The sequence below is a fragment of the Engystomops pustulosus genome, chromosome 9 (genome assembly GCF_040894005.1).
Source record: "Engystomops pustulosus chromosome 9, aEngPut4.maternal, whole genome shotgun sequence".
Taxonomy (NCBI): Eukaryota; Metazoa; Chordata; class Amphibia; order Anura; family Leptodactylidae; genus Engystomops; species Engystomops pustulosus.
The window spans coordinates 14064191-14076712 of NC_092419.1; positions in this window are offsets into that span (position 1 = coordinate 14064191).

The following is a 12522-nucleotide window of genomic DNA, read 5'->3' on the forward strand; positions in this document are numbered from 1 at the left end:
TGATCTGCTTGGAACGTCATCTCCACACTCCCATGTACTTCTTCTTGGCCAACCTGTCCATCGTTGACATCTCTTTTACCACCACCATGTTATATAAGATCTTCTACAGTTTCTCGAGTGGGGAAAAATCGGTTCCGTTCTTTGAGTGTATACTTCAGTGCTTTACGACTGGCTCTTTCTCAATCCATGAGTTGTATATACTGACTGCCATGAGCTATGACCGGTATGTGGCCATCTGTAGGCCACTAAGGTATCAATTGGTCATGAACCAAAAAGCATGTGTTGTGTTGGCTTCTCTCTGTTGGGTATCGGGCTTTCTCTTTGCAAGTCTTCCTGTCTGGATATTATCAACCTTCTCGTGTTATACGTCCATTGAAATCAACCACTTCTACTGTGACATTGTACTGTTAACCAAGATGACCTGCAGTGATACTTCTGTTTTGGATGTATTATTCTTCATTGAAGGGTTGATTCTTTTTGCCATTTCCCCTTTTCTTCTTACTTTCGTGCCATATATTTTTATCATAATAGCAATCCTGAAGATCCGTACCACCACCGGCAAATACAAGGCCTTCTACACGTGCTCCTCACACCTCACTGTTGTCATCCTTCTCTACACTATCAATATTATTCAATATATGATACCAAGCAATCTAGACTACAAGAAACTTTACACTTTGATCAACACTGTGGTGGTTCCTTTGCTTAATCCACTCATCTACAGCCTGAAAAACCAAGACATGAAAAATGCTCTAAGGAAAAAAGGACGACTTGGTGTAACATGTCCATCTAAATTATTCAATTTCATTGTAAAATTAATGTATTGGAAACATTAACTGGAAAGGTATTGTACATCTCTGCTACTTCTGTATAACTTCGGTGCTTCAGAAGGTCCATCATGTATCACCTACCATAAAGCAGGAAGGAATGAGCCTAGCCTAAACCTATTACTGAATATAAACATAAAACGAAGAAATGGCAGAACTCACCTCCATAACTTGGTTCAATTTTAACCCGTTTGGCCTGTTTCGCATATCGCGTATACTTGAGTATGAGTTTTTCAGCACAATTTTTTCGCAGAAAATTCCCTACTCGGCTTATACTTGAGTATATAAAAAAATAGCTCAGTGGGCAGCGCCTCTTCTTTCTTAATGCCGGCTGCAGGTCCACTACATCTCTGTGTGCGCCGACCGGGCAGTGCGCACGGAGCTGTCACAGACCTGGTGCCAACGCACGTGAAGAAAGAAGAGGGACTGCCTATGGAGCTGTTGCAGACCTGCCGCACACATGAAGATAGAAGAGGAGCTCAGTGAGTAGTCAGTTTATTTTTTTTTACCGCCATGCTATATCCTACAGGGGGCTGGCAGGCGATATATACTAAAAGGGTGGCTGACAATATACTTTAAGGGGCTGACTGGCTATTTACTACAGAGGCTTGCAGGCTATATACTACAGGGGCCTGACTATATACTACAGGGGGCTGGCAGGCTATATACTACAGAGGCTTTCAGGCTATATACTACAGGGGCCTGACTATATACTACAGGGGGCTGGCAGGCTATATACTACAGAGGCTTTCAGGCTATATACTACAGGGGCCTGGCTATATACTACAGGGGCTTGCTGGCTATATACTAGGGAAGGCTGTGACCAATGCATTTCCCACCCTCTGCTTATACTCGAGTCAATAGGTTTTCCCAGTTTTTGGTGGTAAAATTAGGTACCTCGGCTTATACTCAGGCAATCTAATAGGTTGATTAGATTGTGAGCCCCATTGGGGCAGGGACTGATTTGTCAAGTTCTGTGAAGCTATACGTAATCTGTGTGCTATATACATAAAGGAATTATTATTATTTACCCCCTGAAATGTAAGAAATTAGGTAGACTGATGGATGCTGTTATCTCCATGGAAAAGATTCTTTATTTGAAACACAATGCCGTTACAATTTTTGCAATAACTGGTTCTTGACACCCGGCCTGACTTCAGTAGTCCTACTTGGGGTGTCCTTAGGGCCTCAGTGAGATGAACACTCTGGGTTGGGCTAGATGAGTGCCTCATAGTCACTTCCTTCTCCTTACCGGTGCCGCCACACGCTGCGTGGAGTTTTCTGTTTGTGTTGTTTATTTGATATGTAACTAATCTCAACTAAAATTATTTGACGTAAAGGGGTTGGCCAATTTTCAATAAATATTTTTTACTAGACATGTATCTGAATGTCTGTGACTATGGGGCAGATTTATTTACCCGGTCCAATCACGATCCAGTAGCGCGTTCTCCAGCGCTGATTTAGGTTCTGCGGGGACTCACTAAGTTCGTGCGCCCGATATCCACTAGGTGTCACTGCTGTGCTGAAGTCCGCCAGAATTCACCTTCTCCGTCTCGGTGTATGTGAGTGCTATTTTTGCGACACAATTTTTTGAAAAAATTTTTCCAAATTCGTTGGTTTTCTGTCGGTCCCACCCTCGATTTCTGTCGCGTGAAAGCTGGCACCGATGCGCCACAATCCAATCGTGTGCACCAAAATCCCAGGGCACTTCGGCGCAAATCGGAAACATTCGGGAAACCTGCCGGAAAAACGTGATTCGGACCCTTAGTAAATGTGCTCCTATGTCTTTGCCTCCTTTAAAACCGTCAGCCTTTCCCTGTACTCAGCGTTCTGCCCTCTGCATATATACACAACTAATGTAACTGCTCCAGCTCATCCATGTCTCTTTCTCCTCACAGTCCATCTACATAGACAGAGACAGGGAAATGTAGGGGGGAAGGAGCAACATGAGTTATACTCTCCTTCTACAGCTCCTCCTATTCAGCAGAGATGTAAAGAAAGACACATAGTGGGTCTGCAGACAGTATAAAACATAGTAGAAGGACTGCTGAATCACTTATTGAACATTCAGGGATTATCCACAAGGCAGCGAAGGCACATGGGCCTTTGAAATCCCAGTCTGATACCTTTTTGTTAGAACAAGACAGACTAGACTCACAGAGGTTTCTAATCTAGTGTAATAGACACTCGAATATAACGGTTAAGAAGATGATGAAGACCTATTTCCAGTCAATGAAGAAGGTTCCAAAACACTTTAAAATGCTCAAAAGCTCCATGTATTGTATTAGTACAAACTGTAGATGTGTTATTCACCCCAATGGCATTGGAGATCATGGATGATTGACCCATGGAAACACAGAGAGAACATACAAACTCTTTGCAGATGTTGACCCTGGGACTTGAACCCAGGACCAAGCGCTGCAAGGCTGTAATGCTAACCACTGAGCCACCATTACAGTATCTAAACAGTGTACAATGATCAGTTTTTAAGCCTGATACAGAATCTCGTACGCCTCTAATTTACTGTGAGTGATAAGCGGCAGTGTAGATACTGAACCAAACTCACAATTAATAATAAATGATAATAACGAGCTGTCCACATGTGTGACCATGGACAGATCTCTATCCACTAGAAGTAAATATAGAGGCTTTCTATAGCATGACAGCAAGCAGAGATCTAGAAAACTATGATTGAATTGATAGATAAAGTATGTTGGAAAATTGTAAAACTTTTCCTTACACAAACAATATCAAGTAACTGCTGAAAGTGGACGACCGCTTTAAGCTAGAAGAACTGCAGGGAAGCAAAGTCCACAGAACCATCATATCAATGAGGGCAGAATGTGTCTGCGAGTGGTAGCGTTGGGGTACAATCTACCCGTGAGCTACATTACAGGGGTATTACCAAGTGGACAGTCACATTCCATTCATCTGCTATATACAGTGTATATATATATATATATATATATGCATTGGGGGAACTTTTATTATATTGGATAAATAGGGTCCAATATAATAAAAGTTCCCCCGATGCATATATATATATATATATATATATACACTGTATATAGCAGATGAATTGAATGTGACTGTCCACTGGCCACTGTTACTATGTCGGCAGGTTAACATAATTCAACTAATTGGATTGTGCAGTGTGCGCACAATATCACTGCGATACTATTACTCCATGGACTACATTCATGAGGGCCATGTTTATAACCAAAGGAAGCGTAAAGCTGAGCTAGAGGGTTCTTAGGGCAGTGACGGAGTTCATGTAAGCAAAAGTGTTTTTTTATACGCTATATACTCCGCAGTACTAGACATTGAGATGTTGGATGGACACCTTACTCAAAGAAGATTGCAATCTGGCAACATAAATCTGCAATCTGGGGGCGGCAACCTGGGCATATGCCCAGGGCCCTTATCCTAAAGGGGCCCCCTACATGCGAACTTCTGTGGGCAGAGGATGTTGTTCTCCTTAAATATCCCTTGATTGAATGCCCGGGTGAAGATGCTTATCATCCATCTCCTAAATGGCTGGTTTTAGACAAAGGGGGTCCGTGGGCAGAAATGAAAGTAGGGCCCCAAAATACAACTATTTTATGAGCAGCCACAGTCAGTCAGAGGCTCCTTTAGTTCTGCACAATAATAACACTTCGTAGTTACACCCAGTAGTAGGTAATTATCTGTAATATGGGCCTGGAGGAGAATATTATAGGAGAAACAGATGAGAGGGAGATGGATGATAGAAGAGAAATATGGAAGATGATAGAGATTTATAGATAGATAATAGATTAATAGATGCATGCATATAAAGTAGATTATATATAGACAGCGAGATAGAGGATAGAAGATAAATAGATATCAGTTCTTATAATAGCTGTTACTATATCATTCTCTGTAGAGGTCCAAATTTAGCCAATAGCAGCAAAGCAGGAAGTGACATAATTTCAAGAGACTTTTGTGTATAGTCCTATAACCGTGTACTGCATATGATTTTTCTTCACTTTGCAAAGTGTTTTTAGATGGCAGGTACCAATTCCCTGTGGTTACGACCCTGAGATGTTGCTATAGTTGGCTGCATAACTGTTTTTGTATTTTTGGGGGGCGTTACAAGGAAGATGCTCAGGAAGACTCAAACTGACTCACAGGTGAATGGGGGAATCAATCATGTTGTCCTTTAGCTAGATGGATCCCAGCCCCTGCACGTACGCTACATGGAAGTAGGGATACTAGTCGGGCTTGACCTTCTCAATTAATCTGTTGGGTCCCAATTACACATTGGGACAAATTTACTTACCTGGTCCTGTCGCAATCCCTGATTCGGACAGTCCGATGAGGATGAAGTCCGGGGCGATTAATGAGGCTTGTGCGCCCGAGTTCTTGCGACACAATTCTAAATGTGAAATCCTGCGCGTTGTCCGAATCCGCCGGGTTATCTGACAGCCCGCCCCCCACTTTCTGTCGCGTTCAAGCCGGCGCCAATGCACCAAAATCTGATTGTGTGTGCCAAAATCCCCTGTTAAATGCGGCGAAAAAACGGAAATCGGCGTGAAACCCAACGAAAATGCGCTCCGCGGACCCTTAGTAAATTAGCCCCATAGTCTTACATCATCTTGAAAGGACCATCTCTCTCAGACTAAGTTCAAGGCAAGATCCAGTTGGCAGGTGAATGACAAGGCCTCTGGGACTATACAGTTTGAGGCGAGTAATGGGAAGCTACTACTAAAAGAAATTTGTATTTGCCCTGTTTTAGCTTGTGAGATAACATTTGCGTGTAGCTATATGATGGTGGCCCACAAATAGATTTTGCTAGTTGGTCCTAGGGACCCCACTTTGCTTAGTGTAAACCAATGACTGTTGGGAGGATCAGTTAGGGTATATTGTAGATTTTGCCACAAGAGAGGGTTTTCCGATGCTCCACATCCCCCTGAAAAATAGATCTTAGGATTGAAGCCTTTGTATATAAGCTGTACCCTAAAGAGGAGGCCTGATTCTGGCTCCAGTCTCTGCATAGGTTTCGGTAATGAAGCATAGAAGACTCACCAGAAATCATCATGGACCCTCACCATTCTGATGATCTATACTGAAGATGGGTAATCAGAATAAAAAATGGCCGCCCCTTTATATCAAAATGTATCAAGTATAATATAGAAAACATTGAAACACAGTCATGTGTAGGCTGTCATTGAGTTATTAGCATTAATGAGCAAAACAAACAAAACAAAGCGAATCTACTAATGAGTAAATCTATTCCATCTGCCTCTAGAAGAGACAGGGGACCTCATTAATAAACTCAATGAAGGCAGTATATATATATATATACACACACATATATATACACAAACAGTTTGTACTTCCCTCATTGAATTCTCTATTAGTGGAGCATTAGCTTCCTCAGTTGTCCGGTCATCTCTGGTCCTTTCTAGTTTGACGACTCACATTGTAAGTAGCATCTCAGTATTGAACACATCTGTTTCATAATGTATGAGGATACTAATGAGAGAAGTGGTAGATAAAGGGAGTATTGATGGATATGACATATAGAAGGAATATATTAGTAATGTACTGCAGGTCATCAGGTCTCTGCTCCTACCAGAAGCCATTCATGGTGGTCCTACTGCCGTAGACATGTAATGTTGATGCCCATACTACATGCATGACAAGTCCCTCCTTCATGGCATTGTTTAGAGCCAATGTGGTTAAAGTTTCGTGTAGATTAGATTTGGTGCCCACACCATGTGGCCAGTTTTTGTTAAATTCTAGTCTTTTCTGCACACTGAATAGATTGGCCTAACTTTCTATGATCTAACCAATGACTTGTATACTGATAATAGGTTGACTTTTTTTGTTGTTTACAACATTTGGTCCTACAGATGTACACGAATAAGACCATCACTGAATATTTTACCCTGAAAGGATTCTCCGAAAACCCAAAATTACAGATAATAGTCTTTGTTCTAGTTTTGCTCATCTATCTGATCACTTTTGGAGGAAACATGATGATTCTTGTATTGGTTTTCTTGGAACGTCATCTCCACACTCCCATGTACTTCTTCTTGGCCAACTTGTCCTTTATTGACATCTCTTTAACCACCAGTATGTTATATAAGATCTTCAACAGTTTCTTGACTGGGGAAAAATTGGTTTCATTCTTTGAGTGTTTAACTCAATGTTTTATGTCCGGGTCCTTCACAATTCATCAGTTGTACGTATTGACCGCCATGAGCTATGACCGGTATGTGGCCATCTGTAGACCACTGAAGTATCAATTGGCCATGAACCAAAGAACATGTGTTGTGTTGGCTTCTCTTTGTTGGGTATTGGGCTTTCTCTTTGCAGCTCCTCTTGTCTGGATACTATCAACTTTCTCTTGTTACACGTCCTTCGAAATCAACCACTTCTACTGTGACATTGTTCTTTTGAGAAAGATGACCTGCAACGATACTTCCTTAATAGATCTATTATCTTTACTTGAAGGATCCGTTCTTTTCACTCTGTTTCCATTTCTTCTGACATTCATGCCTTATATTTTCATAATAATTGCAATAATGAAGATCCGTACCACCACCGGCAAATACAAGGCCTTCTACACATGCTCCTCGCACCTAACTGTTATCATCCTTCTCTATGCCATTAATACTGTTCAATATATGATACCAAGCAATATGGACTACAAGAAACTTTATACTCTGATTCACACTGTTGTGGTCCCTATGTTAAATCCACTGATCTACAGTCTAAAAAACCAAGACATGAAAAATGCCCTAAGGAGAAAATGGACCACTTGGTGTAACAGGGCCATCTGAGTTCGGAGCTTTCTTTCTTTTGAGTATATGGACTTTACTTTTCCCTGATGACTGGGCACTACAGAGGGGCTCACAAAATTGGCAGAAACCCAATGTCCTAAGAATTATTGGAGATATTTCCATTTCTAGTAGCCCTATTTGATTCATCAACTATTACTGCACATGTACATGTATTAAATGTAATAGCTTAGTGTTGAAGGACTGAAATATTCTGGCTAGAGAAAGTATAATCAGTAGAAAGCAATGTTAAGCAGCAACAAGGACTGACCACCACATGCATCTTTTGTAGGCAAGAAGAATGGGTTGCTTCTTTGTTCCCATATATTCTGGGATGAATGAGTAGTTAAAGGCTCATCTTCTGCTGACTAGGAATGAGTGGACCCATTCAGGTTTGTACTTGCTAAGTTCAGCCAAACCACAACCTGAAAGTACATTTCTGGTTAGGTTTGGTGGACCCAAACACTCAACCCAACCGTTGTTACCCTTCAAATGCTGGTGGTGTCATTTTCCTGAGGATCATCTCTCCCCCTGAAATTGGGATTGATGATCTTAGAATAACTCATGACAACCATACACTGCTATCTGGCTAAGCTCATTGGGGCAAATTCTATGGGGCCCACGGGCCTTATTCAGGGCAGACATTACGTTTCGCACATCATTTACCGACTCTCTTACCCCACTCATTAGTTGATGAGATTAGCAGACCTGATGGTCGGGTTGGGGGTTCATCTGCCGGATTGATGGCCAAACAGCTGATCAAATTGATGCCCCTAGCACCTTGACATGGCTATGGTTGGCCCAGGGGTTCCTGATATAGCTTCTCTAGTAACAGAACAAGTCAGTGTTTCAAAAATAGGCCAATGAAGTCTAGTAACTTGGGTCACTTGGGTTATCTCAATTTAATATTTTGGGGGTTCTTTGTGTTTTTAACCCCATAGCGCAATAAGACGTACCCTTACGTCTTGTTGTGCATGGGGGGTATGAAGAGGGCTCACGGGCTGAGCCCTCGTCATACTCACCGGGTGTTTGTTTCACAATGAAGCAAACGCCCGTCGCTAACACCGGCGATTGGTGCTAGCACCAATCGCGGGTGTTAACCCTTTGATCGCCCCGGCAAAGCTGCGTGGGCGCCGCCATCTTGGCTCTGATAGTCGCTCCTCGTGATGTCATCGGAGAGCGGCAATCTGTTGCCCTGACAGCCTCGGGTCACACAAAGATCAGAGGCTATCATGATCTAGGCTATCTATTACAATGTGCAATTTGCACATTGTAATAGATGGTGTGCAAAATCCCCATATACTGCCATACTGTAGTAGGATCAATCAGAAAACCTAGGGTTAAAGTACCCTAGAGAGTCTGAAAATAGTAAATAAAATACATTAAAAAAAAGTTAAAAAAAAATTATATTAATAAAACATTAAAATGCAAATCACCCCCCTTTCCCTAGATGTCATATAAATATAAATAAACAGTAAAAAATCATAAACACATTAGTTATCGCTGCGTCCAAAAATGCTCATTCTATCAAAATATAATAAAAAAAATTTTCACTGCGTTTAACCTCGTAACGGAAAATAGCGCCACAAGTAGCAAATGGCATTTTTTTGCCATTTTGAAAAATAGAAAAAATTCAATAAAAAGCGATCAAAAGGCTGTACAGACCTAGAAATAGAAGCATTGAAAACGTCATTAAAAGTCACAAAAAATGACACCACCCACAGCTCCGTACACCGAAGTATGAGAAAGTTATTAGCGCCAGAAGACGGCAAAATGAAGAATTTTTGTACAGGAGGTTTTAATTTTTGTAAATGTATGAAAACATTATAAAACCTATACAAATTTGGTATCCCCATGATCGTATTGACCCAATGAATGAAGTAGACATGTGATTTGGGGCGCACAGTGAAAGCCGTAAAATACAAGCCCACAAGAAATGGCGCAAATGTGTTTTTCATCATTTTCACTGCATTTAGAAATTTTTTCCCGCTTCCCGGTACACGGCATAGAATATTGAATACTACCACTATGAAGTGCAATTTGTTACGCAGAAAATAAGCCCTCACACAGCTCTTTGCATGGAAAAAAAAGTTATAGATTTTTGAAGGTGGGGAGTGAAAAATAAAGACGCCAAAATGAAAAAGGGCCTGGTCCTTAAGGGGTTAATTTCATTTCTACTGCATTGCTCTCTGATTAACAGCATCCATACTAAGGCCAGAGCTTAGTGGCCACAGGAAAAGATTGATGCTGTTCAGCATCTGACCATTTAGTGATTTCTAGGAAGAGGGACAGACTGTAGACTAGCATTAGGTTATGGAAGACCAAAAATTGTGGACTTTCCCACATTGTCAATAAAAGTACTGATACTTTCTTGTATCTAATTAGTTGTAAAAAATGGAAGCAGGATACATAAAAAAATCAGGAAGATACAATAAAGTAGTAGAAGCCTAGCATTACCAGGATGGGAACGCTCAAGGTTAAAAAAACTTTCACTGGGAGTTGGGTTACTGAATCATTTTGGGCCTTTCGTGGTATTCCTGTTGGTTGTGTATGCTTGAGTACCAATGTTAGGTAAGTGTTGGGTAACAGCTAGTACTAACCCTTCACCAGTAGTGATAAAAAAAGTTAAAGTAAAAAAAGTTAAATACATGAGAAGAATGTTTACGTGAAACATCCCCAAAACTTTTGTTTTATATTACATGCTTCAGGTTATCCTGGAGTAGCCCATACCACCTCCAAGAAACAAGCCAACGACAACTGCGACCCATAGTCAAGAACGTTATTCCAGATTATCAATCTATATTTCCAACCTCAGTTACCAAGAGGAAACAAAACCATTTTTTGGAGCATGAATCACCCAAGAACAAATTTTAACAATATAATCAAATAAAGGATCAATAAGTGCAAGCAGTCTCTGCACCGAGGGAATTACTTGTGGTTTTTGACCTTGGTTTGAAGGAAATTGGTGGATTTACAATTCAGACCAAAATGCTCTGAACCTACCACCACAATTCTACATATAAAGGTGGATCGGGTGGTAGGTGGATGAATGGGACGTGAGCATAGCCATTTTTTGGGCTAATCCTCACGTCCCGGCTATATTTTAGAAAACTTTAATGCGCTGATATGTACGTTTTTTAAGCGGCTACTGGGGCGTGGAGTAGCTGGACATGAGGCTACACGACGCGGCTACTCCACGCACGAGTAGCCTCTTTTCTCCGCCTACCATTTCATCTTCGCATGCGCAGAACGCAGGCCTTCGGCTGTGCGGCCACAGCTCTGGGGCCGGAGCTACTGCGCATGCGCAGAACGCTGCAGATGCCGGGGACTCAGACGAGGGCCGAAGATGAAATGGTAGGCGGATAAAAGAGGCTACTAGGACTTGGAGTAGCCGCGACGTGTAGCCTCCTGTCCGGCTACTCCACGCCCCAGTAGCCGCCTGAAAAAAAAAGTACTTATCCGCGGATTAAAGTTTTCTAAAAGATAGCCGGGACGTGAGGATTAGCCCAAAAAAGGGCTATGCTCCCGTCCCATTCATCTACCTACCATCCGATCTACATTTATAGGTAGAATAGTGGTGGTAGGTTCCCTTTAAGAGCTTTAGAAGTAGGGATAGTTCTTGTAATGAAGGACCATACCCATCATCAGTCATGGAACTATTGAGTGAAGGTCCCAGAGAACAGTAGCCAATAATCTGTACCCCTTATTACCATTATTCCATTGTCTAAGGGTGCTACATGCAGTATTACAGTTTGAAGGCCACCGGGGACCCTGTACCATGTTGCCCATATAACTGTATCAAGAAGGGGGCCCATCTAGTTTGGATGTTAGGTACCATCGGGTCAAAATGAACTGCTGTATTCTGTCGAGCAAAACCCTAACAAAGCTCTCCCATGTTTCAAAGAATTGTTTCACCCTCTTTTCTTTGTGAATATATTCATCCACAAAGTCCATTTAAAATCTAAATAGGAATTTTTTTAGGAATAGGCATTTTTTGGGGGGTGAGGGGGGGCATTGGATTGATGCCAAGTTGTGAAATGGTTACCAATGTAGCCACAGCTACACAGTGTAAGAGTTCTCTAATGCCTCCTGTTAAGTGGAGGTCTGAGGGGGTCTATCCATTAAAAGAAATGCCCACTGGGGTGTGTACGGCACAAAATTGGCCAATTATGGACCTCAAGTTACACCGGAAGCATGGACCTGAATTTCACCCCTCCCATTCTTATACTGAATATATGCATGTTTTTTCTAGAATGTAAATACATGAAATTCCCAATTTAAGAGCATCCAACTTACAAACTACTTTTACTTACAAATGGACTTGTGTTTTGGATACCAGTTTCCCCAACACGGCTCTGGCGATCCAGAAGCGATCTCTGCCCGATCAGACCAGTCTAGACCATGTCTGACCTGGGGAACATTTTAGCTATAGTCTATAGTTTCTGGTGGAGACTTTAGAAAATACAGTGAGCTGAGGTGTTCATACCCTGCCTGCCCTCCCCCCCTCACACCCAAAGTGTTCTCATGCCCCTGTCTTGCCTCTCTTATTAGTAACTTTGGGACTGCCTGTATTTGATGCTGTATTGTAAGGATGGGTCATCACTGTGTAAAAAACGTGCATTTGTTAACCCAAGAGTAGAGATGAGCGTGATTACTTTTTCATTTTGGGTCTAGGGTTCAGGTGAGCATTTGGTTTGGGTTCACTTATCTAGATCTGCTAATTTGTCAGGTTTTCAGCATGGAAAATTTGCCACATCAAAAGGAACCTGTCACCAGCCCGTGAGGCCTCTTCATACACCCTTCATATCTCTGCGGCGGATATATCCGTCGCAGAGGGTGAAGGAGTTAATTTTGTACAACCCCATCATGGTCCTATTATATACAGCTCC